This window comes from Anas acuta, chromosome 9 (assembly GCF_963932015.1).
Source record: "Anas acuta chromosome 9, bAnaAcu1.1, whole genome shotgun sequence".
NCBI classification, from domain to species: domain Eukaryota; kingdom Metazoa; phylum Chordata; class Aves; order Anseriformes; family Anatidae; genus Anas; species Anas acuta.
In genome coordinates, this window is record NC_088987.1 from 6169273 (window position 1) to 6189152 (window position 19880).

The 19880-nt window shown below is 39.1% G+C and overlaps 1 protein-coding gene across 9 annotated transcripts in view; it reads left to right on the forward strand.

The window, feature by feature from the left end:
• The window catches only part of NAALADL2 (N-acetylated alpha-linked acidic dipeptidase like 2), a 430872-nt gene that overhangs the window by 84426 nt on the left and 326566 nt on the right, over nucleotides 1–19880 (forward strand). For all 9 annotated transcript variants that reach the window (XM_068691739.1, XM_068691746.1, XM_068691745.1 and 6 more), the window contains one exon: nucleotides 14811–14897. The gene's annotated coding sequence lies outside the window, so the exon portion shown is untranslated. The remainder of the gene's footprint in view (nucleotides 1–14810; nucleotides 14898–19880) is intronic.

The following is a 19880-nucleotide window of genomic DNA, read 5'->3' on the forward strand; positions in this document are numbered from 1 at the left end:
AACCTGCCTCCTCCTTCTGCAAGTGCAAACCTCCTCGGTGTACTTCCCATGCATTAGGGTTTTTATACTTTTCCTCACGTGCCCTGGAGAAAAGCATGCACTTCATTGCTACTCTGAGGTAAACTGGATTTCAGTGTAGTCTGTTTCAAATTAAATGAAATGGTTTATTAGTTTTGCAGTTCTGGAGAGGAGAGGGCACCTCTGGGTTTTTATTGAGCTGCTGTGGGATATGTTAGCCCACGCATCCAGAGAGGACTGATGCTAATTGGACTTTCCTCTTTGATAAAGTCCTTGGTGTAAATGATGATACACAGGTCAGCCGCATCTTTTAATTAAAATAAATAAATAACAAAACTCATTTAAAAAAATCTTATGCGGGAATTACCTAAGTGATGAGCAGTTTATATATGCAAGTATGCTCTCTTGTGGTAAACCATTTTATTGAATCCTCCACCTGTTTTAAATTTAGACAAATTTTATTTTAAAAGTACCATTTTTCTAATACATTTTTTTTTCATCACAGCAGTGTTTAGTGTGATACAAGCACCGAGCGGTGGGTGTGATAGCTGTGTGCATTTTGAACTTAATTCAGCTCAGGGAGTGATATTCAGCACTTGGGCAGCACCTGGCTTTTCTGGTAGCACCCATCTTGCTGTGTAATGAGGTGCTGTTTGACTAGCAATGATTGTGAGTTAAGATAATAATCAAGTAATCCAAATTATTCTTGCTAGGCGGCCTGAGCAGTGCTCTGGAGGTGCCTTTCTCTCCAGTCAGAAAAAGATTGCTTGCTGTAATCAACGTGCTCCAGACTTGGGCCTATGTTCCTTTGCTCAGCGTTACAATAGCACTGTCACAAGTAGACAAGTAGATTCAGGAAGCATAAAAACAAATGCATTTCAATTGCTGCCTCTTGAAAAAGTCAGAAAGGCTATTTTAATTTTCATGATTAGCCTAACATCCAGGAAGTATAATTTAATGAATATTTAAGATACCTATAATCCTGTAAATGTTTCTCATTGCAGTTGGGATTTCTCCCCAGCTTCTTTACTTACTGAATTTACATATAAATTTCCTTACTGTTGCGCCTGGAGGTGAGGATAGCCAAATGTCAGTAAAAATATGAGGTTATGTTCAAGGAAGTAAATCTCAGTCATGCAAGTCCCGATACATTGTTACCTTGAAGGGAAATAAGGTCTTAAAGAATTTCAGAGAATGTTTCTTGAAGACCATGAAGCTCAGGAGTCAACTGAAAACCCGCACACTTTGGGTAAGCAGAAGTGCCATTGACTTCTGGGGAAGTTTTGGCAGCCTGGCAATGCACAGATCACATCTCTGTGGTTGCAAAGGTGATTCAGTGCCTGCTGCTGTCCATGAACATTTAATGTCAAAGCAATCAATTATTCAGCAAGTGTGGGCTACAGCAGAATGATCTCATTTAGCACAGATGTTGGATAATATGTAGGGGAGTGAGAGATGGGATAAGAGCGTGGTGAAGTGATACCTTCCATTTTCTGGAGCTTAATTTAGCTGGAGAGGTGAACAGCATTTAAAAAATTTCTTGATGCACGCGTGCATATTTCCTTTGATGTTCTTCAAACTACAGTTGTTTTTATTAATGAGGACTGAAAAGTGCAACTGTATCATCTAGTTTTCTGCTATTTCTACCTAACCTGAAAGAAACAGGGAGTTTAAAAGGTTGAGTACATGACATGTTGACTCAGCTCCTTATGAGAGCTTAATAGGACCTTGAGCAGAAACCTGTGCTAGAAGCTTAATATAAATATTTTATGGAGAAATTGAGTAATATTTTAAGGGCCAGAAGTTGGTTAAACAGCATCAGCAGTTTCAAACTGTAGACGGCAAATAAGAAAATGTGCTGTTTACTGTGATTATATGATAGTTGCACGTGTGAATCTAGAGTTTTAAAATAATGCTGTATTACTGTACTTTTATGCATACGCTACTGATGCTTTACTGTGTCTTATGCATACCCTTCCCATGAAGAATCTGTTTTACCTGTAGCACTTGAGTGGTTTTGGTTGAAGACTTTTTCTGTGGCACTGATTGCTGTGCTTGTGGCAGTTGTGGGCTCTCTCCAGCAGTGAATTTCAGCTTCTTCCAAGTTGTCTTTGTTTCTCGCTTTCTCCCTCCACGCTTCTTTCTCCTCCAAGTCCTCATCCATACCTCTTCCAATACTTAATGTTCCAAAACAAAGAGGTTTTCCTTTTGAAGTTTCAAAAATTGATTCGGCTTTCTGTAGTATGCGTGTTTTAAAATATAAGATGGAATGTTCATTTTTTTTTCTTCTGCTCTTCTTGGTTCAAGGTGCTCTCTTCAAGCTTTCATTCAGCTGCTTTGTTGTTGGATCAGATTTTCTCTCTTCTTTCTCACCAGAGCATATTGACAAGATAAATAAAGAACAAGGCAACAACAACTTCCATTCATCCCCAGAGTGGTGTCAAATTAGGTCACGGAATGATGCAGGGGTTAAGTAATAATAAATATACCTGATTGTGTTTCAAATTCCTAGTTGGTCGGTGCTTGACTTTGTAATATTAATACATTTTTGTTATTGTTCAATTTTCTAGGCAGGTTGAATAATTGCATTCAATTGTGTGACACAGAATTATAGTAGAGCCCACAGAGTTGACCAGCATCTAGCAGTGCCTGGAAGCGATAGATCTGGAAGCAGACCCTTCATGCTATCTTTGAAAGAGCAAGACCACTGGTAGTTTGTCTTGTCAACATGAGATAAGGATGACGGATGCACTGCTTGTTAGCACAGTTGACAAATGCTTCCAGATGAGCGAAAGAAATTTATTGTTTGGAGTATGTTAGGATTTGCAGTTAGATTCTGGAGAAGATTACTGACCGTGAGTAACTGCTTTCTGTATCTGTTTCTGCTCTTTGGCTTCTCCAAGTTTTCTTTTTCTTTTGCCTCAGCCCTTCTGATCCCAGTTGGCTGTTGCTGTGCTGTGAACTCCGTTTCCCAAGCTTTTGGGTTTGTACACTCTGAATTGTGCTGTGTTTTTTCCTGTCCCTGTTGCTCAGGATTTAAAAGTAGGCATGCTATTGCAAAATTCCGTGTGTGTTATTGGTGAATTAATGAAATCACCTTTCAGAAACCTGTGGAAAACATCTGCTCTTGGATTGGGAAATTCAGAATTTTAACCCACTGAACAAAACTCTGGCAATTAAAGGTGTGTGGAAACAGATGTCATGCAGTGATGAGTTGGGCAATGCACAGACAGCACTATCCAGTATGTCTGCTAGCCATGTAAGCTATGTGCAAACAGCTGTCATTTTTTTCCACTCTTTTCTGTCTTGTTGAGAGTTTTTAGGTGTCCAGTGATCAGAACCTGCATTGCTTTGTCATTTTTATTTTCATAATATGATGGTGAGCTTCACAGTTCATAGTGCATATTTTTTCTGTCTAGAAGAGTAACTGCTCAAAGAAGAGGGGGTGGGAGCTCTCAACAGAAACTCCTTTCTGTAATAGATTAATGTATGGATTAATAGTAGGGATCATGGGTAGAAGGGATAGTAGGGATCATGGGTTTGGGTTGAAGGAGAATCATACAGGAGTTGTATTGGTATTGCAATTGAAAATGTCTTAAGGCCTGAAGACCTATTTTAAATGGATGATGTTTTATATCTTCTTTAGACCCTGCATATTTATTTTTACCCTTCAAAAGATGGGAAGCATCAGTTAACCTCCTTTTCCATAAGAATAAAGTTACTTTGTGCTGGAAATAAATAGCCAGTCACCAAAGCTAAGTAGGGGATTTTCAGATAACTGATTGGTTTAGCCATACGCAGAATACGCTGGTCCTTGGGAGCATCCTGTTTTTTTGCACATCTACTGGCAAGGTTTTCTGTAAGTGATCCTTGAAACAAATCTCACATTTCAATTTTCCTAGCCACACTTACCAGTTTGGCAGCAGTTTGTTCCTGAGCTTGATGCTAAACATGAGTACTGTAAGTTATGAACTTGCTTACTGTAGACAGCACAGACCTCCCCAACTCCTCTAGCAAAGTGGTGTGTGGATCACAGGGTGATGCTGCTACATATATTTAAGTGACATGCTACTTCTCAGAAACCATCTTGATTTTCGTATTATCAAGAAAGAATACTGTTGGTGTGGGAGGGGATTTTTTTAAGTGTTCCTCTTGTGAAGGAAATTATTGAGCATCTGGAGTCCCTAATGTTTCATTTATCTTTTTTTTAAAAAATTGAACTGTTTCTCTTCTCTGATCTCTTAAATCAATCCCTCCTTGAAAAACATGTAGAAATAACTGCTTGTTATTTGTATTTAAAACAACATTTAGAGGCTCCAGCTGGGGGCTGGCGCCTTTTGCGTTTGGTTGCTGCACATTCACAGCCCAGCTCCCATCCTGGTCCCTGCACCAACGAGCCTAAAATGGCAGCGATGGCAGAGCTCCCAGCTGGGGGAGCGCCTGGTAGCAGCGAGATGGCTGTGCTGGCATAGCGAGCGGCCATCAGCAGCCACTCACCTGCTGCCAGGGGTTTCACAGACTTCAGAGCAGAAATGGGGTCATATGGGGCAACCTTCCACGCAGCCCCGTACAGCTCCTAATGCCTCCATCAGCTTCCTCCTGAGAAGCGCTGGGTCAAGGCAGGCACTGGCTGAATTTTATGGTATATCCCCATGGGTGGGCCCAGTGGCGAGAAGGACGTGTGGGCAGTAGAGCCACTGCTGCTGGAGAGAGTGGGGAATATGAGTAAGGCCCTCAAAATCTTGAGGAGAAAAAGGGAGCTATTTTTTTAGTTTATTTATTTATTTATTAAAGCTATTAATCCCAATAAAAAATAGCATGGCATGAACTTTAGGCACTGTAATGTCCATTGGGGAGGGAGAAGAAGGTGCATAGAAGAGGCACCACATACGTCTTGCCCAAGGGGGATGTTTTGTGGGAGGTGGTGCTGTGCAGCGCAGCAGAGACCTGCCCGCAGGCCGCTGGCTTTCCTTGGTTTCACGTATTTGCGGCGCATACTGGCGGCCCCTGGAGAACTCAGTATTGATCTGTTTTTCAATAATGCATAATAGGCAATCAGAGCTTTCCTGATCTGTTCACAGACATATTATCAGCGAGGGTCTCAAATCGCCGTGCTGCTAGGCTGTGTGTGACCCGTGTTCCACCAGCACAGGGCAGCCCTCTGCCCCGGGCCTACTGCTGGCCTGCCCGGGGAGAAACAGTGGGGCATCAGGCTCCGGGTTTGGAGCAGTTGTGAACTGCCATTCTAGCAAGACAGAGCTGCTTTGTGTTGAAAATTTCCCTTTTCAAAATAAATTTAGTACATATACTAGATTACTTTTTTGTTGCTTCCTGCCTGAGCAAGAATGGTGGTTCTACGTCTTTAGCCAGGTTCTGTCGTTATTTCTTGCTTTCATTTATAAGTCTCTTGTGGAATGGTTTCTAATAGAATAGTTGTTTCGGATGCTGATCTAAGCAGGACTCTGCAATTCTGGTGTCACCTCTATTCCACCTATTGGAACATGGATTTTTAGCGATGTATGCTCTTAAATCAATATGGTCTTCGGCAGTACTTGCTTATGACATAGATAAGTCTGGCAGCTGCAAACATGCATTGCAGTAATATAGTGGGTTTAATTAGAAACCAAGCTAATGAGATCTCAGAATTAGTTACTGTTGTTTGAAACAACGTGTGATTTTTGTCTCCTGGAACACAGGAATTCATAATTGCTGCTGTAAAACAGGAATTTTATCCTTTGGCTTTGAGAGGATTTGATAGCATAGGCTAATAGATACTTGTATAACAGAGTTACCACTGGTATTGTCTGTAAATGCTCAGTGTATTAAATAGTTATTTGATTATTTGATATTGTGTTTGAGAATGTGCAAAGTTAATTTTTGCCCCAGCAAAACAACACAACAGCAAGAACAGTGAAGCCTTGTCTTATAGCATTACAATACAAGTTGGACCGGCTTCCTTATTTTCTGGTTATTCCTTTTTTTTTTGACCCGTAAACCTTTGTTACTCAATAATAATAATAATTAAAAAAAAAAAAAAAATCAAGAGAATTTTTTTTGTTTTTTTTTTTTTTTTTTTTTTTTGCACTGGGGTGGCTGTCAGGGTAGGGCAGGTGTGACAAATGGGTCCCCTGTCTGCAGCATGGCCCAGGCACAAAACCCTGGGCCAGATCAGGTGGAAATTGCTCTCTTTTTTCCTGTGAAGGTGGGCTGTTGGGCTCCGGAGCAATAAGCAGTGAGAAAGAGGAGCATGACATCCCCAGGGAGTGTCCCTCTGGAGCAGTGCTTCATCAGTTATTATGAAGGCAGGGGAAAAGGGGCTTTTTTCCCTATCCATTCCCTGTGCGAAAACACGAGATGAGTTAAATAAATCCTGAGTCTTCTGAAAGATTAGCCTAGAGAGCAAAGTTTAGGGCTGGGCAAAAATAGCTAAAGTAATTGAGGATAAGCTAGTTGCCTGCAGTCTGGTTTCATTAGCGCAGCTCTGAGTTACTGTAGCGTGAGGAACATCCCTAAGCCAGCTCATTGATCACTACTTTGTGCACCTCTGCACCGCAAAACGTTTTGCTATATCAAAATGTATCAGCCTCTACGCTCTTCATCAGCCCTGAGGCCAAGTCACTGTTTTCTGGGCACATCATCCCTGCCTGCATGGTTCCCTGGCTGCAGGAGGAGATCTTCAGTGTGTCAGGTGCTCCCAAATTGTCTTTGCTCCTACAGCCTCACAGCTCCTGGTGAAGCTCCTGAGATGTGCACGCCCCCAGGGGCAGGTGGTGGTGGTCAGAATTGGAGGGTCAAGACTGAAGATTTTGTAGTGATGTGTATGGCTAAAATGGCAGATCAGCCCTTGCAAATAAACCAAGAATTGCTTTAAATTAAAAATAAAAATAATAAAAAAATAAATAAAAATGGCAGTTTGCTGGGGCAAGATGGAGAGGTACAATCTAGTTTTTAGACTCTCCTCACTTAAAAATAAGTTTGACACCAAGTACGGTAACTTTCTTTTTGGAAGGTATTTTTTTTATTGCCAATTTATAAACTCTGCTGATATAAGGAGTTTAATAAAAATGCTGACAGACCATTATCTATAGTTGTGCTATAATAAACCCTGTTTTGGTGAGGTTTATAACTTAGCAGTTGCAAAATACAACGAATTATTAGATGAAAATAGTTGTAAAGTCTGGAAATTGACTTTTTGCTAGCTTTATGATTTTATCTATTTATAGAGAGAGACATACTTTTCACAACTGGAATGAATCTTGATGAGAATGCGAGTAAATACATATATATGGCTCTATATAAATAAAAATCTGACTTCCTTGCTAATGGAAAAAAATACAAAGGCAGAGAAAAATACAGAAATACAAGCCACAGTTTAAGGTCGAAGTCTCTTTTATTGTTGAGAAATCTGCAATTCCTCTTATTTGCTTTTTTTTTTTTTTTTTTAACTTGTGTCTAAAGGCACTGGGTGTATGAACCTTCCTTCTCCTTAATGGAGAGAGGCTTAAAAATAAAATATGGCACATGTGCCCCCTAAAGCTGATAAACTGATAGTACCTTCCTGATGTAATTTCCGAGGGCATAAAGTGCATATTCCAAAACCTCTTAAAATCAGCAGAAGTTTTGCAAACTTCAGTGCATTTTGGACCAGGCTGGAAGAGAAATGTGTCACTAGATAAATCATTACAAGTTATTTTGTTCTCCTTCAGAATATTGTTCTGCCTTGGTCATCTTGCACTTACACACCCACCCCTGCTGCAGCATTTGCTTCTTTGAAGTACTGAAGTGGCCCTTATTCGCAGTTTGGGGTGCTCTAAACCAGCAAATTTCTTTTATCTAGGTATCAAAGACTACACTGTGGCTTTAACATTGGCAAGAAGCACCTGGAGACAGTGTCTGACCTTTTGAAATAGTTTTTTTTTTTTTTTTTTTTTTTTTTTTAAAGCCTCCAGGGAATCCCATTAGGAGCAAAGAAGGTAGTCAACAGCTTCTCTCACCCCCAACAGCTCCAGCGATCTGCTGCTTGGTGTTGGAGCCTTTTGTAACTAAAACCAGTTTGTGTGGCCCTCTTTCAATTCAAAGTAGCTGTCTTTGTCCTTTAATTTAAGTGGTAGATTACATATATCATTCTCTGAATATTTAAAGGAAAACTGGGAATTTTTATTTCACAGACAAAAATGTCATGCCCACTCAGGATCACTGTTTCTCACCATATAGTCCCTTATTTTGTCTCTTCCTCCTTCCAGCCCTTTGAGGACTAGAGATGCAGGTGGAGCAGTTGGTACTGTATTGGTGGCAGCACTGAAACTGTGTGTGGCTTCCTGGCTGCACCCTGGCACTAGTTCGAGCAGCGGTGTGCCTGTCAAACAGGCTGCTGCTGAAATCTAAGTTGCACTTCTTGATTTTGAGCGTTTTTCTCATATGTTTAATATGCTGAAATTTATTTTTCAATTGAAAAACAATTGGAGATGGTTGATGGTTGTGGGGGTGTTTTGATGGTGTTGTCGATTCTCCGTAGAATTTGTCGTTTCCTGAACTTGTGATTCTTTTATAATTGGTTAAATTTTCATGACCACAAGATGGCAGGATCCTGGGAGACAATTGCTTCTGTTCCAGGCTTAATCAATCTTATCTTTAGGTCTTTGAACCTGGGTTTGAAATGATTAACTAGGAAGGCTGATATAATCAGCCGTAGGTATGAGCTGGTCATTTCCAGTAGCAAGGCTGCCGATTTGTTGTGTTTGTTTTTCTGGATGATGAAAGCATGAGCTTGGGGAGGCCTCATAAAAATTAAAAAGATGCAATAACTTCTCAGTCATGCCATGTTATGATCTCTGTCAAATTTTCAGATCATTCTCTAGTTGTATTAGCTCAGGGTTTCTAATTTGACAGTTTACAGATGTGGTAATTCTGATTCCAAGGCTGACGTTTCATAAGAAACAGTGAATCTATCCCTACTTTCAGCTTATAGTAAGTGAAGTGATGACAGCATGAAGGAAGGAGAACCTTTCAGTATTTATTATTTGATCTGATTGCAAGTTGGAGATCTTGTCATACATCTTTAATAGAGTATCAAGAATTCAAGCACTGACTGTTGAAATAGCTTTGAGGCTAACTTTTTAATTACTTCTAACACTGTAATAAAAAAAAAAAATAAGGTTTGGGGTTAGGAAATTCAGATTATTAAGTTCACAAAGGTCGTACTTCTTTTTCTTCAGTTCTTGAAGTCATCTACAGTCATCTTGTTTTTCAAGTTTTATGTGCAGTCTTTGGATTGAGAACACCACCTCTTTAGTGGTTGAACAGTGTTGTGGGAAAATTGTGGTTTTCCTTAAATTCTTTTTTTCATCAGCCAGGAATAACAGTGCATGGTATTGCCTACAGAGGAGCGTGAGGAAATTGGAAAGATATGTGGATGAAAGGTTTTTCTGTAATGCTTTTCATTGAGAGAGTGAGAGAAATCCATGGTAGTTATCAAAATTTGCTGCAATCAGGCTTCTGTGTTTTGTTTCAAAATCAGAAAAGTAAATGAAAGGAGTCAAAAAGGATGTTTCAGAACTGTTGAAAATCCGTGCACGTAAGGCTATTGTTCTAATCTACTTTTAGTTCTGTGTTAGGTCATAACAGTGGGTGAGTAATTTAGATATACAACAAAGCCATCCCATTACTTCTTGGAAATAACAGAATATTTTGAGCTTTTATACTTAGACAAAGACAACTTAATTGCAGTAAGCCCTCCTGCAAAATGGTATTAAAAAAAAAAAAAAAAAAGAAAAAGTCGATCAAACAAGAAAACATTGCTTTTTGGAGTCTTTAAAGTAGAGGGTAGGTCTGTATTTTTTACCTGCAACCAAATGTGCAATTTCTTCTTTTAGTGCAGGTACTTTGAACACTAAACGCCACAACAGGGAGCGCAGAGCAGAAGCATATACCTGATCATGCTGATTTGTGAACTGTCTGCTTTTACTGTTTACTTTCATGGAGGTTGGGATAGCTGCACATCTGGCTTGGGTTCATATTTTAGGCCACTGAAGGTGTTTCCTTGGCAGGGGTGAGACTACCAGAAATTGTATCTGTTATTTTACTCCCCCAAGGATTTCACGCCACACAACGCTTGCCTGACCAAATGAACGTGGCTGCTCAGGGCAGTCACACTGGGCAGAGGGCAAATCAGAGAAGCGAGTACGGAGGAGACATCTAGTGATGATGTATTTGAAAAATTGCTGTGTCTGCCTGGAACCTGGCTGCTGCTCAGCATGCAGATGTTCCCAGGGAGCAGCTGAAGGTGATCTGGGCTGATGCAGGTGCCTCGCATCTGCCTGCACAGCTCTGCCCTTACCAGCTGCCTTTGAACTCTGCTCTAACCCTTCTCCTGAAATACACCGGGCGTGTAATGCTTACCTGACAGGGTAGACCCACTTGCTGAAATATTAAATGGCTTGAAATGCCAATGCAGAAAGCAAATAAATAAATAAATAAAGAGAGAGAGAGAGACAAAGGAGGAAAACAAACAACAAAAAGCTCACTGATGTGCTCTAGACCCTACAGACTTTTCAGCAGATGGCCACATGCTGCAACAACCTCTGTATCTCCAAGGTCATGCATGTTTCTCCACATGTGGGAACACCCTCTCTCATCTACAGTGGTAGGATTCAAAGACCACCCTAACACCTTCTTTTCATCAGCCTTTTAAGAGAACCACTTGGTTACTGCTATCATGCCCCCAAATAACTTGTCAGATGCATTACTGTTCTGTACTCATGCTGCAGTATAAAACAGTGGAAGTAAATAAGAGTAAGATGATGAGAATAGAAGTAATTTCTGCTAGTTCCTAAGGGTAATCTAGAGACCTACTGCTACCTCATTAAGTACAGTTAAGTGCTGATTGGGCCATGCCCTGTTTGTCAGAGAAGCCATGTGCTACTTTGTCCTGGACGTATTTATTTGTTTCTAAGGTGGATCCCAGCATCTCACCTGGAAGAAATGTAAGGGGAAAGGTGTTTTTCTCATTCTGTTTCCAGCAGAATGTCTTACTGAGAAAGGACCCTTTACTTTTTGTTGCTGATTACTTCTGATACTCTGCATCTCTGTGTTTCTCGTTATTTTGTGCTCACGACTCTTCTTGGAGTAACATATCTTGATATCTACTATGTGAAGTGGCATACAAAGGAGCTGTCAGCACCAGCTGGGTAGAAGACAACAGAAAAAAAGCACCAATAACTGTTAAGAAGCAAATGAAAATGTCTCTGCTGCCCTACTGAATTTGACTTTGAGGGCTGCTTTTTTGCGATTTCTTTGCCTTGGTTCAGCACACTTAAATACTCCCAAAGAGAAACATTTTGCTGGCTGCCTCTTGCATGCTCTCCAGGTGCATAGGCCTATGCCCAATTTCCTGTGATGCAGAAATAAGTCAGTTGATTACATTTCTGTTGCCTTTCAGAAGCCTGTAATCTTTAGGCTCTACTAATCTTTAAGGCATACCAGGATAGGTTATGTCTGTGGGTCTAAACGTTTTAGATTGAGAATAAGTGTGTAGCTCTTATCAAGAATAATTTACTGTTCTGTTAAGGAGGAAGAATAGGAAGTAAGCTATTACCAAAGAAAATTTCACTGCAATTTCTTTTGCATAAGCTTAAATTCTTAGTAGAGAGGTTGTCAATTAGTGTGCAGATTTTTTTAATTGGCTATAATAAAAAGCTAATTGGTGTTTTGCTTAGAGTGAATTAAGAAAGTGTTGCTATAGAAACTTTGCATGTGTATAATGCTGTTCTACATAACAGTGAATATAATAGTCTAATGACCTTTCGGAGCCAGCTGTATAGTCAAGGGAAAAAGTGTTAAATTCAGGCTTGCTGAAGTGATCATTACGGAGTTTGTAACTTCACCCATTTCATTGCCTGGAAGTGTCGGCGGCATTGTCTGCTTGAATGTTTCTCTTGACTTGTGTCAAGCCATATAATAAATGACGGTCTCAGAAGACCTGAACTCTTGTAAAATTGGAGCACTCCCGTTTCGAATGTGTAAACTGATCTGTAATCTGTCAAGCATAAAATGTACTACTTGGAAAAATTCATTTTCATAATCTGAGGAAGTGTGATGATGGATTCATAAGTGACAACATCTAATCCTTTAGCTGTTGTATTCCTCCCTCCTCTTCCCGCTCTATCCGCTGATTGCTGAGCCTCATGTGAAACATAGCAGCTATGCTTCTAAGTCAAAGGGGATTTCTGTTCTAATTTGCCACATTCTCTTCCAGCAAAGCTACTGATCTCCTTGAATGTAAACTTTGTCTGCTGAGAATAGCATAATTTCTGTAAGGTTGTGAACAGGAGTTTTTTCCTTCGACTAGTACTTGCCTACTTAAATTACTTTGGAGTCCCCATCTGTACGTTTTGCTAATTGCTTGAAAGTTAGGTACAGGTGGCATGGACAAAAAATAAGCTGCAATGATTCTGAACATAATCATTGCTACCCAGGAAGGTGGTTCAGTAATGAAATGTGTCCCTGCGTAGCAAAGGGGAAAACTGAAACAAGACTTTTTCAGTTCCCTGATTCTAAATCTCATAATTACTGTGAAAATGGACAAAAAAAAAAAAAAATTTTTAAAGCTTTATATCTAGAAGGTGGAGAGAGGGTGACATCCTGCAGTAATTAGTCATAATGACAGAAAAATCTTAAAATGTTCTGCATTTTTAAAGTAATATTGTAAATGCTTAAATACAGAAAACCAGGTAAAATTACAATCCAATGACCTTTTGAAATTCTTATTTCCTCTGGTTTTCAGTTAAAAAACAAACAAACAAAACAATACCAAATAAACACAACTTTTCCAGATCAACTAAATTTGCCACATCCCTTGTTCTTCAAACTTGTAAAAACATTGATTAAAAAAAGTCTTTGATTAGTTTGAGTTTTTGCTGATTTTTTTTTTTCCTTTCCCTCCTTGTAGATGCTTAAAAGCGAGACTCCTCTAAGTGGGCAAATTTAGGAGAACCTTTTCAAATTGTCAGGAACTGTAAAGTCAGCTTCTTCCTATACCTGTGGATCATGGCTGAATAGTGTCATAACTTAGCGGCTATCTTTCCCTTGATGCACGTATGTAAGCTGTATTAGTGTTAATGCCTTTCTGAAATGCTTCCCTCATATATTCCATATCTACTACTGACGTCCAGATCCTAAAGTCTTATGAGTTGGATGGGATGTGACTATCTCCAGAGCTTAATAGAAAGTTGGATTTAATCTTAGAGTTCATCTTTTGAGCAGTAAAACTGTAAGACAGATAAAATGTTTTAACGTGAAGCTTTTATCTGTGATCTGTGAGCAAATAAGTCTGTAGCTGGTCCAGGGAAAAGACAGATTTTTTTTTTCCTTTTACCTTGCCCAGAAAGACTGCTAATACATGCTTACATGGGCATTTATAGTTTAAAGGCATTGTTTTGAAGAATGGTAGTGCAATATCGTATTTATGACTCTTGAGGAAACATTCCTCTTTAGAAGTTAGTAAATCTTACTTCATTCTAATTTTTTTTTTTTCTGTTTTACTATGGTTCATTGGGGACCAGGCCTTTGAAGGGCAAAACATGAAGCTACTTCAGGTCTGTGATATTTCCTTTTTAATTTTACTTGACTCTGAGGCTCTGAGCATCCTGATCTAGCGTTGATGTCATTCCTGCTTTAAATGGGGGGCAACCAGGCAACTTCCCAGGACCTTCCCAACCTAAATTATTTTACCTATCTCTGACAGGGTTCAAACCTATAATGATAAAGGAGCTATATCCCTGTTGCTCTTCCATTTTGATGAACTGCGGGGTTAATCTGAAGGCAAATATAATGGCAACTGAAATCTGAATTGCTTTAGTACTGTAAGTTGTGTGTGTGTTTTAATTTATCTCCAGATGATAAATTTGGTCATGTCTTTTTACATCTTATTTTCTAGCTTTTATTCTCCCCATTAGCTAAAAGACAACTTCGGTCAGACTTTTGAATTAATACCTAGGAAAACATGGAAAACCCCATTCATCTTCCACCCACCTCCTACCCATCTTCCTGTCTGTGCAAAGAAGTTTGTTTCAGTATGGCTGCTACAGCATTACACTGAATCAGTAAAATTTATGTGAAAGCATAGTGTTTGGTAGATGGAAACTGCTTCTGTTTGTTCAGTGTATTTATCTGGAGTAGTGCTGGCTGCAGTCCTGGAAAATGGTGTATTGGAGGGGCTTCTTAGGTTCTGCATTGGGAATGTCAATGGGAGGCCTTGGAAAAGAAGCTGCAACATCAGCATGGCTTTTTTTTTTTCTTTTAGATTTTCCTCCACCCTGATTACTTCTTCATTGCCACAATATGATTGTGTTTGTAGGAAATTACATCAGCACAACTTGGTTACTATTGATCCTTTCTTTGTTTTGTAATTTCTGTAGTGCAGCAACAGAGCGTTATTAATGGAGTTATCAGTAGCATCTTCATAATAAGCTTTGATTAGTACTGAGTTACTTTGAAATACATGGAGACCGCTTTAATGTGTACTGCACTGCCTTATTTTACTTGGAGAAGCAACACATTGACACCTTTTGCATTTCATTGAAAGGAGGAGGGGGATTTGGGGATTTGCATGGATAATAGATTGCTGGTGGGAAATGCTTCCTAAGTACCAGCATGTTTTACAAGTAAATTCTACTTCACTGTTGCCTGGTCAGGAAAATGCATCTTCTATCTGTATTAGGAAGTTAAATCGTTGTAAATAGTTGGATTTTTCTTTCAATGGATGGTATTATGAAATGTGATCTGTTCTTTTGCAGGGAATTAATGTCTGGTCTTTGAGGCCAGATGGAAAATATGCCTACATGAGAGAGTCTCTACAAAGCTGATCCTGTCTTGGCTTTAAGGTAAATTAATATCATGTATCGAATACATATTCTAACCTTTTATCCCACTGTAATTGTTCAATTTGAAAGATACCTGAGGATATTACACAGTCAGAAGAAAGTATCCTAAGGCGTTAAGTTGCAAAACATACTGTTTAGTCAAAATAAAGTGCAAGTGTGAGCCAATAATTTGGACCAGGCTTCACTAATCAAACAGAATGGCAGTCAGTGGCCTGAATGCATACCGCCTTGGCAAGTGTCTGTTTTTGTCTAAAAATTGAATATGCATATGAAGGAGACATCACTATAGTGGAATGGAAAATGTGAAATTAGAAAGGCAGCAAAGTATAAATAATTGAAAATCAGGTTGCAGCTCTAGCTTCTGTATTTCACGAGCTCAGTTGCAAACAAAATTAGTAGAATGGGAATTCACATTTTTGTTCTTCTAAATTTTGTTTTCATGGTACTATACTCTGGTATGGAGAGCAAGGGAGTGAAAACGATGAAGGGGTAATTGAATATCTGCAGGAAATTAAGAGCCAAACCAGACACTAATTTTCAGCAGTCTGCAGCTTTCATTATATATGTGCATACTTTGCTTTCTCATGTATCTGGGAAATGTATTCTCTAACACTGCATGATTTTAGTCTTTCTCCTCCAGAACTGTTCAACTTAGTGGGTTCCATGGTACAATACGGCAAGCTTGTTTTGTTTACGAAATAATTGTAAAAAAGTAGTTATTTTAGTAAATTTCTTAACACTTAATTATTTGTGAGTGTAGCTAAGTATTCTTAATCTCTACTGAATACTTGTTTATCATTGTCATTCTTCATTTGACTGTTTACTATGGCTTGTTCATTCACTGATATCATTCAAATGTTGTGAAACTTTATGGATCTACTTGCCTTGCTATATCTCTGGAAGAAGGGATTGGTGAGATTACTGTACTCAGGAAAGTTTTAATTTCAAGTGTTTTTTTCTTTCAAATTTAACCAATGCTACGTGATGCAATGGAATTTTGGGGGTTAAAATTCTGGTACATAGCAGCTGGAGAGGCTAATGTGGCTGTCCTGTCTGGAGGCAGTAGGACTTCCTTGGAATAATTACTTCTGTGCTCAGTAGCTATACTTAAAGCAAAAGCCGCTGACCCCGAAGATTCTGGTGATGGAAAAGTGCTCGTGATTCTAGGAAAGATGCCTGACAGATTACGCTTTTGAAAAACACTTGCCCTGCTTATATTTTAAAATTACTCTATTTAGCTTGAGTCTCATGAAAACTAGCAAGGTAACAAGATTGTGAAATAGCAAGAGTGCATGCAGGATTATTCCATGGTAGCATTAAGGTGATAAACATGACACTGGAAAGAGCCATATTTTCCCTTCCGTCCTCAGCCATGGTCACACAACTTCCCATGCTACTGTGGATGTTTGAGCTGTGGTGTGAGGAGCTGAAACTAACCTGGGGCTGGAGAGGGGAAGAGTTTTCGTTTGTGCTGTCCAGCTCAGTCTGTAGCTGTATGATTTAGCTGTGGATGCCTGCAAGTGGAAGTCAGCCTGTAGCTGGGGGCTAGGCAGGCAGGGACACTGTTGCTTTGGAGGTAGTGCATATTTATGTTGATGGTAAGGGCAACGGATCGGTACCTCTACTGCTTGAAATATTGCTTTGCTTCCACAGAATACAATAAAGATAACACATTTCTGCTTCTGAGATCAATTGCTTTTTATTTATCTTGACAAGCTTTAGAATAGCATTTCCTCGTGTTGAATGCCATTCTTCTAGAGTTAAAAGGCTGTCATCTGATATTATTTATTTATTTATTTTACAAATTCAAAGGGCATTTCAGTAGCATCAGCATGAAATCATTACTGTCTAATAATAGGAATTTCTGAAGATTTCTATTAATGTCAACTTTTAACACAGCCCTTTTACTAAAAGAGCTGTAGCTCATAATCAAGCTGTATCTTTCACTATGAAACAATTATCTGAATTGGCTAAAACATATTAGCTGTTAAAACTCAAAATGTTACTTTTGACCAGAAAGGAAGTCATCTTGTTTAACTACCCCCTCTCACCTTCCCCCCCCCCCCCCCTTCCTGTTCATATATCAATGAGAGTGTGAGCCAGTGTCAGGGAGAAAAGAAAGGAGACCTGAAAAAATCTTTCCTGTCAGTACAATCATCACTTGAAAAATGCTTTGTTTCTTTTTTTTTTTTTTTTTTTAATTATTGGGTTTTATTATTGAGTTCAGTGTTCTTGTTAATTACTGTTAAAGCTGAAACTTCTTACAGCATTTGGCATACTGAAACCTGACCAGCTGTCAAAATATAGTGTGCGTGTCTCTGGAAATGTTTCGATGGAAGCTGTGAAGAAGTCCGTTATGTTTGCTAGATAGTTTGTAATTATAAAACTCTGAATAATGTAGACAAAAAATCACTGTTTTCCTCTCATCGTGTTTGTTCTGCACAGCCTATTTTCTTTTTCTCTCTGACCCCTTGCAAAAGCAGGTACAGGATAGCAGCAGCCAACTGTGTAGAGTTACTGCCTTGTAAGTGGAGACACTCAGAAAATCAGGTGAAAACGTTTGAAATGCTTTGATTTGTGTAGCCAAAGCCTTGAGGCAATTGTCATTAACAAAATTGTCTTTCTCCTTTTTCTTTATGTTGTAAACTGCAGCTTCTGACTTACTATTTGTCTTTATAATGGTCTATACTTACATTAGGAGTCCTAAGCTTGCTACAGGGTATTAAGAAATGTTTTGTGGCTGGTGATGATTCATGGGAAAGTTTGAGTAAACTGTTCTAGATGGCATTTTGTGGTAACTTTCATTCTTGAGGACTGCTTTGGTCTGTTGCTAAGATTGTTCCTTCCCATCACCTGCACGTTTAAGTATCTGCTGGTAGAGGTGTGTTAATTTAAACATAACTGGAATGCTTCAAGGAACGATGTGGTGCACTGGTGTCACAAACTTTGATTCCAAGTATTTGAAATTGTAGCTTAATCTACTATATAAATGAAGGAAAGGATTCCAAGTGTAAGACTCATGAGTCTGTGCTCACATCTGAGCGTCCAAACTCTTAGGTATTTATTCCCCCCATAATAGGTTCTAAGGCAGCAAAATACATTAAAATATTGTAATTGAACCAAGAAGATGAGTAAGGAACAATACGTTTAAAGCAAACAAAATCTTATGGTAGCTTTTCTGTCTCTACAATGCAGTGACTTCTTGCTGTTCAGATGGTGCAGGGTGGGGATTATAAATCTGTCCAATTTCCATAATGTTATGGGATGTGTCCTTTTATTTACAACCAAATTATATAAATTCAAACTATAAATAACTGTGTGTTTGCAAGCTTTGGTAAGGAAATGCAGAAGTAACATTCGAGGCTTTCGGAATTCTGTTGGAACTCCTGCTGACTTCTTAGGAAACTTCAACACTACTACTAATGAATTAGAATATTGGTTGAGAAGACTTATATTATGTAAATTGGGTTTTCAAATGATACTTTAAATCAACTAGTTTAGACACTTTCAGTGTTTCTTTTTCATGGGTTTTCTCTAGATTTCTACTGCCTTATTCCACAGTAACTTCTGTTGTGTTTTTGTTTTTCTTAGGGGACTCAAATATAGGAAGTCATGGAAAGATCAACCCAGAGCAGATGAGTTAATTCGGTGTGTGTGTGTGTGCCACGAGCATTATTTGAAACCAAGATTCTGATTCCTTTTCCTAATTACATATACATAGTTAACTTCTCATCTTTGTTTTTGGCTTCTGTGCTGTTTCATTTGCCTTACATAATACCCTGTTTGATACTGAGACAATTTATTGATTAAAGCACATGAAACAAGCGCATGGTGTATAAGCAGGGAAAATGAGCATGGATAATATATTTTAGATCTCATTTCTTCTGGTGGTTCTGTATTAAAAAAAAAAATAATAATCCATGTGAAGATATATTAAGTAATGCAATAACTGCATGCTAGTAAATACAAAGCCAACAGATGTGTTTTCCAAAAGTACATCACCACAAGTGGAATTGGGGCAAAATAAAACTTCATTGCAGATTTGAGGAGAAAGAGAGAACAATGCTAATCTACAAATCTTCCCCCCCCCTCCATCTGGGGAGAAATAATAAGATTTTTGCTGCCTATACTCTCTCACAAAAAAAAAAAAGCTCCTTTTGGTTTTCAGGATTACTGCATAGATGACTGAAAGATGCAAATAGCAATGAGGAATTTTATTCCATACTAGAAATTCTTTATGTGCGGAGTTATAAGTAATTGGAGTAGTTTGGGAAAAAATGAAGAATTTATTCACTCTGAAGCCCAGTTCAGTTGTGATGCATTTTTCCTGCTGTCAAAGAAGGTGCACCAGGCAAGCACTTGAGCCTTAGTTTCTACAGTCCAAATGCCATGTCACCTACCCATATGATTTCACAGCATAGTTGTTAAAAACTAATGAGATGTGCTTTGGTACAGACTAATGAGATGTGCTTTATCTGCAGAGGGCTGTAAGCAGACGTAATGTGAAAGTGCCTCACTGGAGAAGAGGGGATGGTAAATTACCTCCAGAGTAAGCATGTGCTGAGCTTGGGCTACATGTGTACCTCAGGGTGCTGCAGGATTAAAGAGGCTGAGCTCACCTAACAGCTTGTCAGCACCAAAAAAAGCTGTCAAGTTCCCATGTTCTGCGCTCCTTTGTGGCCTGATTAACATCTTTAAAGTGGCAGAAAGCAGAAGTGACAGAGAAAGAGTGGGTAGCCTTCTGCTGGTGAAATTGTGGGGTTAGTGAGTTGAATCGGCTTATCACAGCTTCAGAAACCCACAGCTGGTGCAAGTAAGCAGCGAGTCTGCTGGCTATAATAGGAAGGCGTGGGTTTAGGAATATCATTTTAGTGGCAACCTTCTGTCAGTATGCCTCCTTATTTATCGATTAGCATGCATGTATCCAAAGCGTCTGTTGGACAATCCATGCAAAGGCTTGCTGTTTTGCCTAGCTGATGATAA